Source organism: Pseudophryne corroboree, chromosome 3 (genome assembly GCF_028390025.1).
Source record: "Pseudophryne corroboree isolate aPseCor3 chromosome 3, aPseCor3.hap2, whole genome shotgun sequence".
Taxonomy (NCBI): Eukaryota; Metazoa; Chordata; class Amphibia; order Anura; family Myobatrachidae; genus Pseudophryne; species Pseudophryne corroboree.
In genome coordinates, this window is record NC_086446.1 from 249,066,708 (window position 1) to 249,081,442 (window position 14,735).

General features: G+C 45.9%; 1 long non-coding RNA gene across 1 annotated transcript in view; it reads right to left on the bottom strand.

Moving 5' to 3' along the window:
- Positions 1 to 2,596: 2,596 nt before the first annotated feature.
- LOC135057660 (uncharacterized) overlaps positions 2,597 to 14,735 on the bottom strand; it is a 40,093-nt gene continuing 27,954 nt past the window's right edge. The window contains exon 3 of the long non-coding RNA XR_010244275.1: positions 2,597 to 3,072. This is a non-coding gene — a long non-coding RNA (uncharacterized LOC135057660). The remainder of the gene's footprint in view (positions 3,073 to 14,735) is intronic.

Here is a 14,735-nt window from a genome sequence, read left to right on the forward strand (position 1 = left end):
CCTAAGGTGGTGTCATCGTTTCATATGAACCAACCTATTGTGGTGCCTGTGGCTACGGGAGACTTGGAGGATTCCAAATCCCTTGATGTGGTCAGGGCCTTAAAAATTTACGTAGCCAGGACGGCTCGGGTTAGGAAAACAGAGGCACTGTTTTTCCTGTATGCAGCCAACAAGGTTGGCACTCCTGCTTCTAAGCAGACTATTGCTCGCTGGATCTGTAACATGATTCAGCAGGCTCATTCTACGGCTGGATTGCCGCTACCAAATTCAGTAAAGGCCGATTCCACTAGGAAGGTGGGCTCTTCTTGGGTGGCTGCCCGAGGCGTCTCGGCCTTACAGCTTTGCCGAGCAGCTACTTGGTGGGGTTCAAACACTTTTGCAAAATTCTACAAGTTTGATACCCTGGCTGAGGAGGACCTCATGTTTGCTCATTCGGTGCTGCAGAGTCATCCGCACTCTCCCGCCCGGTTTGGAGCTTTGGTATAATCCCCATGGTCCTTACGGAGTCCCCAGCATCCTCTAGGATGTAAGAGAAAATAAGATTTTAAACCTACCGGTAAATCTTTTTCTCCTAGTCCGTAGAGGATGCTGGGCGCCCGTCCCAGTGCGGACATATTTCTGCATGACTTGTATATAGTTATTGCTTACATAAGGCTTATGTTACAGTTAAGATCAGTCGTTGGCTGATACTGTTTTGTTCATACTGTTAACTGGTTGCGTATATTCCAGGTTATACGGTGTGGATGGTGTGGGCTGGTATGAATCTTGCCCTTGGATTAACAAAAATCCTTTCCTCGTACTGTCCGTCTCCTCTGGGCACAGTTTCTCTAACTGGGGCATAGAGGGAGGAGCCAGTGCACACCCATTCTAAAGTTCTTTATAGTGCCCATGTCTCCTGTGGAGCCCGTCTATACCCCATGGTCCTTACGGAGTCCCAAGCAATGCGACTATCCACCCTACCCCACAAGCTCTCTGCTTATGTGTCATCCTTGACTCTGAACTGTCCTTTGTTCCACATATTCAATTTGTCTCTAAATCATGTTACCTAAAAAACATATCCAAAATACGCCCTTATCTTACACAAGACACTGCAAAAACTCTAATCCATGCACTCATCATCTCCCGAATTGATTATTGCAATAGTCTCCTTACTGGTCTTCCCAAACATAGGCTCTTACCACTACGATCCATTTTAAATGCAGCTGCGTGGCTAATCTTCCCTGCTAGACATTCATCGTCTGCTGATCCGCTCAGTCAGCCCCTCCATTGGTTACCGGTATTTTGCCGTGTTAAATATAAAATACCTTTACTTACATACAAGGCTATTAACCAAACTGCACCATGATACATCTCTTCACTCATCTCAAAGTATCTCCCTACCAGACCTCTCCGCTCTGCACAAGATCTGCATCTCTCATCCACACGTATTACTTGTTCCCAATCAAAATTACAGGTCTTTATCCGGGCTTCCCCCACTCTGTGGAATGCCCTCCCATGCACAATAAGACTCACCTCTTGTCTCCAAACATTTAAACGTTCCCTGAAAACTCACCTCTTCAGACAAGCCTATCAAATGCTAGACACGCCCACATAACCTTCAATGCTTCCCTATCTAATTACATCCTCTCTGCACAGTCCACATAACCTCACATATTTTGTCTTCCAACATTGCTGGGTGATCATATCATACAACCCATTAAGAACCTAGCAATCTGGCGGACCATTATGCAATAGGTAGCATCTATCCTTGTGTATCAATGCCTGTTCCCCTATAGATTGTAAGCTAGCAAGCAGGGCCTTCCTACCTCTATGTCTGTCTGTTTTTGCCCAGTTTTGTTCTATTACTGTTGTTCTAATTGTTAAGCGCAACGGAATATGCTGCGCTATATAAGAAACTGTTAATAATAATAATAATAATAATAATTATAACTTAACTCTGTTTACATTCCCACCCGTCCTCTTTGCTCTGCTAATGCACGCCGTCTCTGCCAACTGATTACCTCCTCCCACTCTTACCTGCAAGATTTTGCACATGCTGCTCCCTATCTCTGGAATTCTCTACCTCCCCATCCAACTCTCCACCTCTCTTCAAAACTTCAAACGGGCTCTCAAAACTATTTCTTCAAATCCAGCCAACTCTCCTCCTAACCCTCTAGTCTATGCTAACTGTCTACCCCTTCTGTGTTAGCCCTTTACCTTTTAGATTGTATGCTCGCAACAGCAGGGCCTTCTTACCTCATGTGCCTTTCCTTTTTTCACTATCTTATACTCCTTACTCCCTTTGATGGCACCTAACCCCTGGTCTTCCATGCCTGTCCTATATTGTCTTGAACTGTAAGTGCTGTTTTCTTGTTTGCTCATTTTATTATGTACTGTGTAATGGGCGCTGCGGATCCCTTGTGGCGCCATATAAATAAAGGCTGATAATAATAATAATAATAATAATAATAATAATCCTATTGACTATCGACCTTGTAACTGTTTATCTATCGAAAACCTCCCGACCAAGGTTTCTCCATTCTGGACCTCAAATGCCTCCAACAGGTTATGTTTTCAGATTCTTTAATAATAAGTAAGTTAATATTTTTTGTAGAGTTTGACAAACATGTTCCTATACTAATTCTTAGAACATGACTGTTTGGGAGTACTTGAGGACTGAAGTTAAAAAACACCCACTCATAGTAGGCCCCACTCATTTCCTTTCGAAATAAACATCTTATAGATTTCACAGACTATAAATAGTTTAGTAATTGGTTATTTCGGGTAGTTATACTCCTGAGTGCACAGTATTTGTCATACAGAATGTCGGATAGTGGGAACTAGATTGTACTTTAATGTTTGGTTCTACATGACGGTTTTATAGTGCTTACTGTATGATAATTTTGGTTTACCAATAAAGCCTGCTCCTTATCAACTACTGTCTGTAACTTGGTATTGATCATCATTTCATAAGTGCATCAAACGGTGGAAAGAGTCTTCGTTCCCCAGTATCATCTGTGCACTAGTCACAACGAAGGGACCGGTGTTCTGTAGGAGGATGCATTGAACTCCAGAAAATGCACATCAGCATACCTTAACGGGAAGAAAAATAAATCTCAAAACTTTAATATCTACATTCCATAGCCCTAAATAGGCCCCCTTGGAAAACAGTTTTATTGTTTCTCATTAAATTAGAATTGTGCTGAGGTGCATCTATCCCGTCTCCTATTATTATTAATGTACAGAATCTGTGCATATTCAGCATTTTTTTTTTCTACTGTTAAGACTAAAGAAAAAAAAGTGTCCGTCTCATGGCTGGCTCTTCTCTTTTTGTTGTTTCTTTGACTTTCAAGATACTTAAATATAATGACTCATCTGCCAGAAAGCTGTACACATTCCATCATTTGTTACTTATACATACTCTAATATTTAATATCCACTAGCACGTATACATATATATTTTCCTAAGGTGTCCCTTCCTCACAGCTGGGGATGGGCCACCTTTTTGGTTTGAGATGGGTCCTACTGTTCACACACACACACCCTTCGCCATTTAAAGCTGATGAACAAAATGAACTTGCCAGTTCTGTAGTAATACATCAGCCATTCTGTCAGGGGGTAGTGCAGCTTTAGCAGTTTTCATCTAATATTTGTCTTTTACTAGAGAGTTCCCGAGGGCCTGATTCAAAGATATACACTGATGCCATCGTAGCTGCGTCATTGTACGTGCTAATGTGCAAAATGATATGCTGATGTCACAGCCGCTGGAATTTGTATTTAGACAGGAGGTAAGACGCCGGAGACATTTCTACTGCGTATGGAATTGCTGCAGTCAGTAACACCCCCACATATGCTCGCAGTGTTGGACTGGGGTATGAAGGGCCCACCGGGGAAATGCAGTGGTAGGGGCCCATTCTTAGAGGCTTGGCCAACCATTAGTGCATGGTCCTGGCCCCTTGATAAATAATATATATATAGTAATTAATGCTAGTGCATGCATGATAATGTACTAGATTAATAACAGCAATGCACTGTAGAAAATACACCATACTCCTGTGCAGTATAAAGTAACATATTCATAATGTATAATTGAGAGGGTGGGCCCCCCAGGCAGTGGGGCCCGCCAGTGGTTTCCCCTGTACCCCTGTGGGCCAGTCCGAGCCTGTATGCTCGCGACACGTGCTTTTGACGCCACTCCCACATTACCTCCACCAAACTGTCCCTGACTGTCAATCACTTTGCAAATAAATCCTCTCTGCAACCTTCGCCACAAGACCATCCCACCACATGTGTTGTGTCACTTAAAGACATGCACAGACTGCTGATAAATGCTCAACAGCGAAAAAAAATCATGTTTGCTTACATCTCTGAATCAGGCCCAGAGTAACAATCAGTGGCGGCTCCTGCCTGGATGGAGGAAGGGGGCTGCCGTTGGCGTGCTGCCTGGTCACCGCCACCTTGTCCCCATCGCCGGCTGGGTCCCGGCGTCTGTACCATGTAGCCGACAGGTGCATGCATAGTAGCAGTGGCAGTACTGCACACGCGCGCAAAATCCCACACTGCTTCGGCTGTAGCCCATAGATTCTGGCTAGGGCTGAAAGGCAATGAGTGGCTTCCTAATCGCAGTCCTGTCTCAATGGGACTGCCTGCTGGTGACTGGCAGGTAGAACTTCCAAGGAAGTCACTGCCAGTCACAGTGTAGCCAGTGTACTGGCAGCTGGAATGACGTTGTCGGCATAATATCGGCAGCCATGCGGGCGCCCGTAATTCATGCTGATCCCCCATGTACTGCATCTGGCTCACTAAGCTGAGGTGGCGGATTTTACCTGGGGGGACTGCAGTCCTGCAGCCCATAGGTAAAGTCCGCTACTGGTAAAAATCAGCTTTTATCAGTGATACGTAACTGCAAATAAATGCTGATAATACATTACCAAGAACACAGATATCCCTGTTTCCTCCTGTTTAAAGTGCAACTGGCACATAAAGAAAGAAACGGTCGCAACCATCCCATATTCAGTGGGAGAGTTACGATTTGAGGGCTCTGTACTACTGCCACAATTGGGACTGCACTGTACTGATTTTTACAGGAGTTTGAAGGTGTGTCCTATTCACCACTGCCCTGCCTAGCAGTGAAAGGGTGGTAGGAGGGGACCAATGTGGTACAATACTCACACCCATTGTTGGGTGGCACAGTAATTAGCACTAATGTTTCACAATACTTGAATTCTGCCATGCATTTCAGTCAGACAAGGGTATTATGTGGAGCAGGGTCATCTTAACAGCAGTGTAGACCCCTGGGCAAAGCAATGCACTGGGTCCTACCCATCCTCTATCGGTAGGGATGGGCTGTACTATCAGTTGCAACTTTGATGTCCCACGGTAGGGGTGTTCTATCTTCAGATCAGCATGTAGGACCTGCAGCAGTAATTTTTGCACAGATGGTAAAAGATGGGGCGGGAGGTAGAACACTAAACTGTAGAAGGGGCTGAATGAAGGTGCCCCAGTACATGACTTCCAGGGTGGTAGGGGGCGTTTAATATGCATGGGAGGGGTGGATAGTGGAGTGGGCTTAATATTCATAATTTCTCAGTAGGAGCACGGCTTGCTTGACTGCAGATGTGATAACCTACTACAGAACCCCGTCAGGACTCCTACAGCGTCCCTTATTTGGATCTTGTGCTCCCAGTGCTAGGGCAAGAACCGGAGCTGCAGGAGTTAACATTTCTCCTAGTTGTAGCAGGAAAAGGAGCCCAGACCTAGGAAGCAACAGGTTGACCTGAACGGGGGAGGGGCCAACTGTGTGGGAGCTGAGCTCTGAGGAGAGAGCGCTGTGTGAAGTGCCAGGGGAAGCCATCCCACCTGTGGAGAGACTGAGCTGAATGGTGCAATCTGTCAACGAGGTGGCAATTGAGGATTGACTGGGTCATAATGAGAGGCCTGAGTTTTGGAGCAGCCGCAGCTGCTGCATGGTGACGCGTTGAGCATGTCGGTGTGTGACAGGGACAGGCTGAGCCAGTTGACTGGAGGAGCTGGTAAGCACTAGGGACAGTGGGAAAGCCAGCAGAGGGCAAAACAAGCAGCTTTTACCTCACAGCTAGCACTCATTACCTTGGGCACCTGGCCATTGAGCCCATACAGAAAGATGGCCATGTGGAGTCATGTGGAATCTGTATGTTTTTTTTTTTTTTTACCTGAATGTGCTAATTGGTTTGCTGACAAAATGAGTCTATGGAATATATTTACTAAAATTCGTATTTCAGCCGAGATCAATCTCAGCTGAAATCGGCAGTGTGAGATTGCAACTTTTTGAGAAAAAATAAGAATTTACTTACCGATAATTCTATTTCTCGGAGTCCGTAGTGGATGCTGGGGTTCCTGAAAGGACCATGGGGAATAGCGGCTCCGCAGGAGACAGGGCACAAAAAAGTAAAGCTTTACTAGGTCAGGTGGTGTGCACTGGCTCCTCCCCCCATGACCCTCCTCCAGACTCCAGTTAGGTACTGTGCCCGGACGAGCATACACAATAAGGGAGGCATTTTGAATCCCGGGTAAGACTCATACCAGCCACACCAATCACACCGTACAACTTGTGATCTAAACCCAGTTAACAGTATGACAACAGAAAGGGCCTCTTAAAGATGGCTCCTTAACAATAACCCGAATTAGTTAACAATAACTATGTACAAGTATTGCAGATAATCCGCACTTGGGATGGGCGCCCAGCATCCACTACGGACTCCGAGAAATAGAATTATCGGTAAGTAAATTCTTATTTTCTCTATCGTCCTAAGTGGATGCTGGGGTTCCTGAAAGGACCATGGGGATTATACCAAAGCTCCCAAACGGGCGGGAGAGTGCGGATGACTCTGCAGCACCGAATGAGAGAACTCCAGGTCCTCCTTTGCCAGGGTATCAAATTTGTAAAATTTTACAAACGTGTTCTCCCCCGACCACGTAGCTGCTCGGCAGAGTTGTAATGCCGAGACCCCTCGGGCAGCCGCCCAAGATGAGCCCACCTTCCTTGTGGAGTGGGCTTTTACAGTTTTAGGCTGTGGCAGGCCTGCCACAGAATGTGCAAGTTGAATTGTGTTACAAATCCAACGAGCAATCGACTGCTTAGAAGCAGGTGCGCCCAACTTGTTGGGTGCATACAATATAAACAGCGAGTCAGATTTTCTGACTCCAGCCGTCCTTGCAATGTATATTTTTAAGGCTCTGACAACGTCCAACAACTTGGAGTCCTCCAAGTCGCTAGTGGCCGCAGGCACCACAATAGGTTGGTTCAGATGAAATGCTGATACCACTTTAGGGAGAAAATGCGGACGAGTCCGCAGTTCTGCCCTATCCGAATGGAAGATTAGATAAGGACTTTTATAAGATAAAGCCGCCAATTCAGATACTCTCCTGGCAGAGGCCAGGGCTAGTAACATAGTCACTTTCAATGTGAGATATTTCAAATCCACCTTTTTCAATGGTTCAAACCAATGGGATTTGAGGAAATCTAAAACTACATTTAGATCCCACGGTGCCACCGGAGGCACCACAGGAGGCTGTATATGCAGTACTCCCTTGACAAAAGTCTGGACCTCAGGGACAGAGGCCAATTCTTTTTGGAAGAATATTGACAGGGCCGAAATTTGAACCTTAATGGATCCCAATTTGAGACCCATAGATAATCCTGATTGCAGGAAATGTAGGAAACGACCCAGTTGGAATTCCTCCGTCGGAACCCTCCGATCCTCGCACCACGCTACATATTTTCGCCAAATGCGGTGATAATGTTTCACGGTGACTTCCTTCCGTGCCTTAATCAAGGTAGGAATGACTTCTTCTGGAATGCCTTTCCCTTTTAGGATCTGGCGTTCAACCGCCATGCCGTCAAACGCAGCCGCGGTAAGTCTTGAAAAAGACAGGGACCCTGCTGTAGCAGGTCCCTTCTCAGAGGTAGAGGCCACGGTTCGTCCGTGAGCATCTCTTGAAGTTCCGGATACCAAGTCCTTCTCGGCCAATCCGGAACCACTAGTATTGTTCTTACTCTTCTTTGCCGTATGATCTTCAATACCTTTGGTATGAGCGGCAGAGGAGGAAACACATACACTGACTGGTACACCCAAGGAGTTACCAGTGCGTCCACAGCTATTGCCTGTGGATCTCTTGACCTGGCGCAATATTTGTCCAGTTTCTTGTTGAGGCGAGACGCCATCATGTCTACAATTGGTCTTTCCCAACGGTCTATTAACATGTTGAAGACTTCTGGATGTAGACCCCACTCTCCCGGATGAAGATCGTGTCTGCTGAGGAAGTCTGCTTCCCAGTTGTCCACGCCCGGGATGAACACTGCTGACAGTGCTATCACGTGATTCTCCGCCCAGCGAAGAATCTTGGCAGCTTCTGCCATTGCACTCCTGCTTCTTGTGCCGCCCTGCCTGTTTACATGGGCGACCGCCGTGATGTTGTCCGACTGAATCAACACCGGCTTTCCTTGCAGGAGAAGTTCCGCCTGGCTTAGAGCATTGTAGATTGCTCTTAGTTCCAGAATGTTTATGTGAAGAGACTTTTCCAGACTCGTCCATACTCCCTGGAAGTTTCTTCCTTGTGTGACTGCTCCCCAGCCTCTCAGGCTGGCGTCCGTGGTCACCAGGATCCAATCCTGAATGCCGAATCTGCGGCCTTCTAATAGGTGAGCCTTCTGCAACCACCACAGAAGTGACACCCTTGTCTTTGGTGACAGGGTTATTCGCAGGTGCATCTGCAGATGCGACCCTGACCATTTGTCCAACAGATCCCTTTGGAATATTCTTGCATGGAATCTGCCGAATGGAATTGCTTCGTAAGAAGCCACCATTTTTCCCAGGACTCTTGTGCATTGATGTACTGACACTTTTCCTGGTTTTAGGAGGTTCCTGACCAGATCGGATAACTCCTTGGCTTTTTCCTCTGGAAGGAAAACCTTTTTCTGAACCGTGTCCAGAATCATTCCTAGGAACAGCAGACGAGTTGTCGGGATTAAATGGGATTTTGGAATATTCAGAATCCACCCGTGTTGTCTTAGCACCTCTTGAGATAGTGCTAAAGCTGTCTCCAGCTGTTCTCTGGACCTTGCCCTTATTAGGAGATCGTCCAAGTATGGGATAACTAATACGCCTTTTCTTCGAAGAAGAATCATCATCTCGGCCATTACCTTGGTAAAGACCCGAGGCGCCGTGGACAATCCGAACGGCAGCGTCTGAAACTGATAGTGACAGTTTTGAACAATGAACCTGAGGTACCCCTGGTGTGCGGGGTAAATCGGAACGTGTAGATACGCATCCTTGATGTCCAAGGATACCATAAAGTCCCCTTCTTCCAGGTTCGCTATCACTGCTCTGAGTGACTCCATCTTGAACTTGAACTTTTTTATGTAGAGGTTCAAGGACTTCAGATTTAGAATAGGCCTTACCGAGCCATCCGGCTTCGGTACCACAAATAGAGTGGAATAATACCCCTTTCCTTGTTGTAATAGGGGTACTTTGACTATCACCTGCTGAGCGTACAGCTTGTGAATGGCTTCCAACACCCTCTCCCTTTCGGAAGAGACGGTTGGTAAGGCAGACTTCAGGAAACGATGAGGAGGATCCGTCTCTAATTCCAACCTGTACCCCTGAGATATTATCTGCAGGATCCAGGGGTCTACCTGCGAGTGAGCCCACTGCGCGCTGTAATTTTTGAGACGGCCCCCCACTGTCCCCGAGTCCGCTTGAGAGGCCCCAGCGTCATGCTGAGGTTTTTGCAGGAGCCGGGGAGGGCTTCTGTTCCTGGGAAGGAGCTGCCTGTTGGTGTCTCTTCCCTCTTCCTCTGCCTCGTGGCAGGTACGACAAGCCCTTTGCTCTCTTATTTTTGTAGGAGCGAAAAGGCTGCGGTTGAAAGGTCGGTGCCTTTCTCTGTTGGGGAGTGACTTGAGGTAAAAAAGTGGATTTCCCGGCAGTAGCCGTGGCCACCAAGTCTGATAGACCAACTCCAAATAACTCCTCCCCTTTATACGGCAAAACCTCCATGTGACGTTTTGAATCCGCATCGCCTGTCCACTGTCGTGTCCATAAGGCTCTTCTGGCTGAAATGGACATAGCACTCATCCGAGATGCCAGTGTGCAAATATCCCTCTGTGCATCACGCATATAGATAAATGCATCCTTTATTTGTTCTAACGACAGTAAAACATTGTCCCTATCTAGGGTATCAATATTTTCAATCAGGGATTCTGACCAAACTACTCCAGCACTGCACATCCAGGCAGTTGCTATAGCTGGTCGTAGTATAACACCTGCATGTGTGTATATATTCTTTTGAATAACTTCCATCTTTCTATCTGATGGATCCTTAAGTGCGGCCGTCTCAGGAGAGGGTAACGCCACTTGTTTGGATAAGCGTGTGAGCGCCTTGTCCACCTTAGGGGGTGTTTCCCAGCGCGCCCTAACCTCTGGCGGGAAAGGGTATAATGCCAATAACTTTTTTGAAATTATCAACTTTTTATCAGGAGCAACCCACGCTTCATCACACACGTCATTTAATTCTTCTGATTCAGGAAAAACTGTTTGTAGTTTTTTCACACCATACATAATACCCTGTTTTACGGTATCTGTAGTATCAGCTAAATGTAACGTCTCCTTCATTGCCAAAATCATATAACGTGTGGCCCTACTGGAAAATACGTTTGAATTTCTACCGTCGTCACTGGAATCAGTGCCCGTGTCTGGGTCTGTGTCGACCGACTGAGGCAAAGGGCGTTTTACAGCCCCTGACGGTGTTTGAGGCGCCTGTACAGGCATTAATTGATTGTCCGGCCGCCTCATGTCCTCAACTGACTGTTTAAGGGAAGATAAACCATCACGTAATTCCACAAATAAAGGCATCCATTCTGGTGTCGACCCCCTGGGGGGTGACATCTGCATATTTGGCAATTGCTCCGCCTCCACACCAATATCGTCCTCATACATGTCGACACCACGTACCGACACACACCGCAAACTCACAGGGAATGCTCTAATGAAGACAGGACCCACTAGCCCTTTTGGGGAGACAGAGGGAGAGTCTGCCAGCACACACCACAAAGCGCTATATATACAAGGGATATCCTTATATTAAGTGCTCCCTTATAGCTGCTTTAATATATATATATATAGCCATTAATGTGCCCCCCCTCTCTGTTTTACCCTGTTTCTGTAGTGCAGTGCAGGGGAGAGACCTGGGAGCCGTTCTGACCAGCGGAGCTGTGACAGAAAATGGCGCCGTGTGCTGAGGAGATAGGCCCCGCCCCTTTTTCGGCGGGTTCTTCTCCCGCTATTTTTCCAGTCAGGCAGGGGTTAAATATCTCCATATAGCCCCTATGGGCTATATGTGAGGTATTTTTAGCCTTGTATAAGGTTTATATTTGCCTCTCAGAGCGCCCCCCCCCAGCGCTCTGCACCCTCAGTGACTGCCCAGTGAAGTGTGCTGAGAGGAAAATGGCGCACAGCTGCAGTGCTGTGCGCTACCTTATGAAGACTGAGGAGTCTTCAGCCGCCGGTTTCCGGACCTCTTCACGCTTCAGCATCTGCAAGGGGGTCGGCGGCGCGGCTCCGGGACCGGACTCCACGGCTGGGCCTGTGTTCGATCCCTCTGGAGCTAATGGTGTCCAGTAGCCAAGCAGCAAATCCACTCTGCATGCAGGTGAGTTTACTACTTTCCCCCTAAGTCCCACGTTGCAGTGATCCTGTTGCCAGCAGGACTCACTGTAAAGAAAAAAACCTAAACTAAACTTTCTCTAAGCAGCTCTTTAGGAGAGCCACCTAGATTGCACCCTTCTCGTTCGGGCACAAAATCTAACTGGAGTCTGGAGGAGGGTCATGGGGGGAGGAGCCAGTGCACACCACCTGACCTAGTAAAGCTTTACTTTTTTGTGCCCTGTCTCCTGCGGAGCCGCTATTCCCCATGGTCCTTTCAGGAACCCCAGCATCCACTTAGGACGATAGAGAAAACACGGTTATTTACTAAACTACCATGTTTTTTCAATACAAGTTCACCGATGTCGGTGAAATTTGTATTGCCGGCAGTGTTTTACAGGAGAGAATAGTAAAACACTGCCGGACTTAACACAATGGTCAAGAACTACAGAAAATGTTTGACCTCTGTAATTGCCAACCGAGGTTATATTACAAAGTATTTAGTGAAACTTTTTGATTGCCCAAATATTTATCTTCCGCAAGAATATACAAATAAATTGTTTAAAAAATCATACAATGTGATTTCCTAGTTTTTTTTTCAGATTCTGTCTCTCACAGTTGAAGTGTACCTATGATGGAAATTACAGACCTCTCTCATCTTTTTAAGTGGGTCAACTTGCACAATCGGTACCTGACCAAATACTTTTTTGCCTCACTGTAAATGTGTCCCCCGGCTGTGGCATTATGTCCGTGGCTAGTGGAGTCCGGTGCTGGTTTTAAAAATGCGGGGGACACCTACGTCTTTTGTCCCCTGTATTTTTGGAACCAGGACCGTACCAAGAGCCCGGTGCTCGCTGTATAAAAATACTGGGGTACCCTACGCATTTTTCCCCCTGTTATTTTAACAACCAAGACCGGCTCAAAGAGCCCGAGGCTGGTTATGCTTAGGAGGCGGGACCCCAAGCATTTTTAAAAAAAAAATATTTTTAACTCTTTTTAGACACTTTTACACAGAGAACCATGCACGGATCTCACTGATCAGTGCATGACTATCAGAACACGCGAGCAAAAAACAGGTCTATTTCAAACTCCATTTCTGTACGAATTCCATGCTTTCTCTGCAGTGTTTGGCTATTGTTGGCAGTGATTGAGAATACGAATTCCTAATAAATTCCCGTGTTGTATAAAATAACAGCCACGTTTGACCGATGATCTATTGATTCGTATTTGTGTGGTCGGTAGTGCCCCAACACTGCAGAGATTTGTGTTTAGTAAATTCCTGAGATGACACTTAGAAAATAAAAACAAACTCGAATGTATTCGGGAGCTTAGTAAATTTCCACCTATGATGTTTATTTTATTACCAGTTATTTATATAGCGCACACATATTCCGCAGCGCTTTACAGAGAATACTTGGCCATTCACATCAGTCCCTGCCCCAGTGGAGCTTACAATCTATTCCCTATCACATGTACACATTCACACCAGGGTTAATTTTGTTCGGATCCAATTAACCTACCAGTATATTTTTGGACTGTGGGAGGAAACCGGAGTACCTGGAGGAAACCTACGCAAGTATGGGGAGAATATCCAAACTCCACCCAGTTATGGCCGTGGTAGGAATCGAACCCATGACCTCAGTGCTGTGAGGCAGTAATGCTAGCCATTACACCATTCGTACTGCCCCTGTTTGAGTTAGTATGTGGTAGAGCAAGTAGACTGTAGGTGTAGATTTACTAAAGCTTCTAAAAATCAGATGTAGTGATGTTGCCCATAGCAACCAATCAGATTCTGTTTATCATTTCTCTATTGCATTCTAGAAATTGATAGACAAAATCTGATTTCTGTGGGCAAGAGTACCACGTGTCTGTTTTAGAAGCTTTAGTAAATCTACTGTACTCTACTAAATTGCAGTTTCTGATATAGAGGTGCTATATAGATAAATTATATTAATCATTGACCTTTTTATGCTTGCAAACATACATAAGTAAAGAAAAGGTTACAACTATCTGCAAACCAAATAATTCTGCAATTCCAGTCCCATGTCTTTGAGACGTATTCACAAAATAAGGCAACCATTTGTTAGGTTGCAATGCATGAATATTCTGCAAGCAAGTTCTCTCTCATTTCCATGATCAACTGATCACTGCAGTCAGATCCATGTAGGTTAGAGGAGTATTTATTACAATTCGCCATTTAAATGTGATTGTGATGTGATAATATCGATTAATATCACATTGCGATATTCGATATTATCACAGACATTGGGGTTTTTATTAGATATGTGCACCGGGCATTTTTCGGGTTTTGTGTTTTGGTTTTGGATTCTGTTCCGCGGCCGTGTTTTGGATTCGGACGCGTTTTGGCAAAACCTCCCTGAAATTTTTTTGTCTGATTCGGGTGTGTTTTGGATTCGGGTGTAAACAGCTTAAATCATAGAATTTGGGGGTAATTTTGATCCCATAGTATTATTAACCTCAATAACCATAATTTCCACTCATTTCCAGTCTATTTTGAACACCTCACACCTCACAGTATTATTTTTAGTCCTAAAATTTGCACCGAGGTCGCTGGATGACTAAGCTAAGCGACCCAAGTGGCCGGCACAAACACCTGGCCCATCTAGGAGTGGCACTGCAGTGTCAGGCAGGATGGCACTTAAAAAAATTAGCCCCAAACATCACATGATGCAGAGATAAAAAAAAAAAAAAGGGGTGCAAGATGGAATTGTCCTTGGGCCCTCCCACCCACCCTTATGTTGTATAAACAGGATATGCACACTTTAACAAACCCATCATTTCAGTGACAGGGTCTGCCACACGACTGTGGCTGAAATGACTGGTTGGTTTGGGCCCTCACCAAAAAAGAAGCAATCAATCTCTCCTTGCACAAACTGGCTCTACAGAGGCAAGATGTCCACCTCCTCCTCACCATCCGATTCCTCACCCCTTTCACTGTGTACAGCCCCCTCCTCACAGATTATTAATTCGTCCCCACTGGAATCCACCATCTCAGGTCCCTGTGTACTTTCTGGAGGCAATTGCTGGTGAATGTCTCCACGGAGGAATTGATTATAA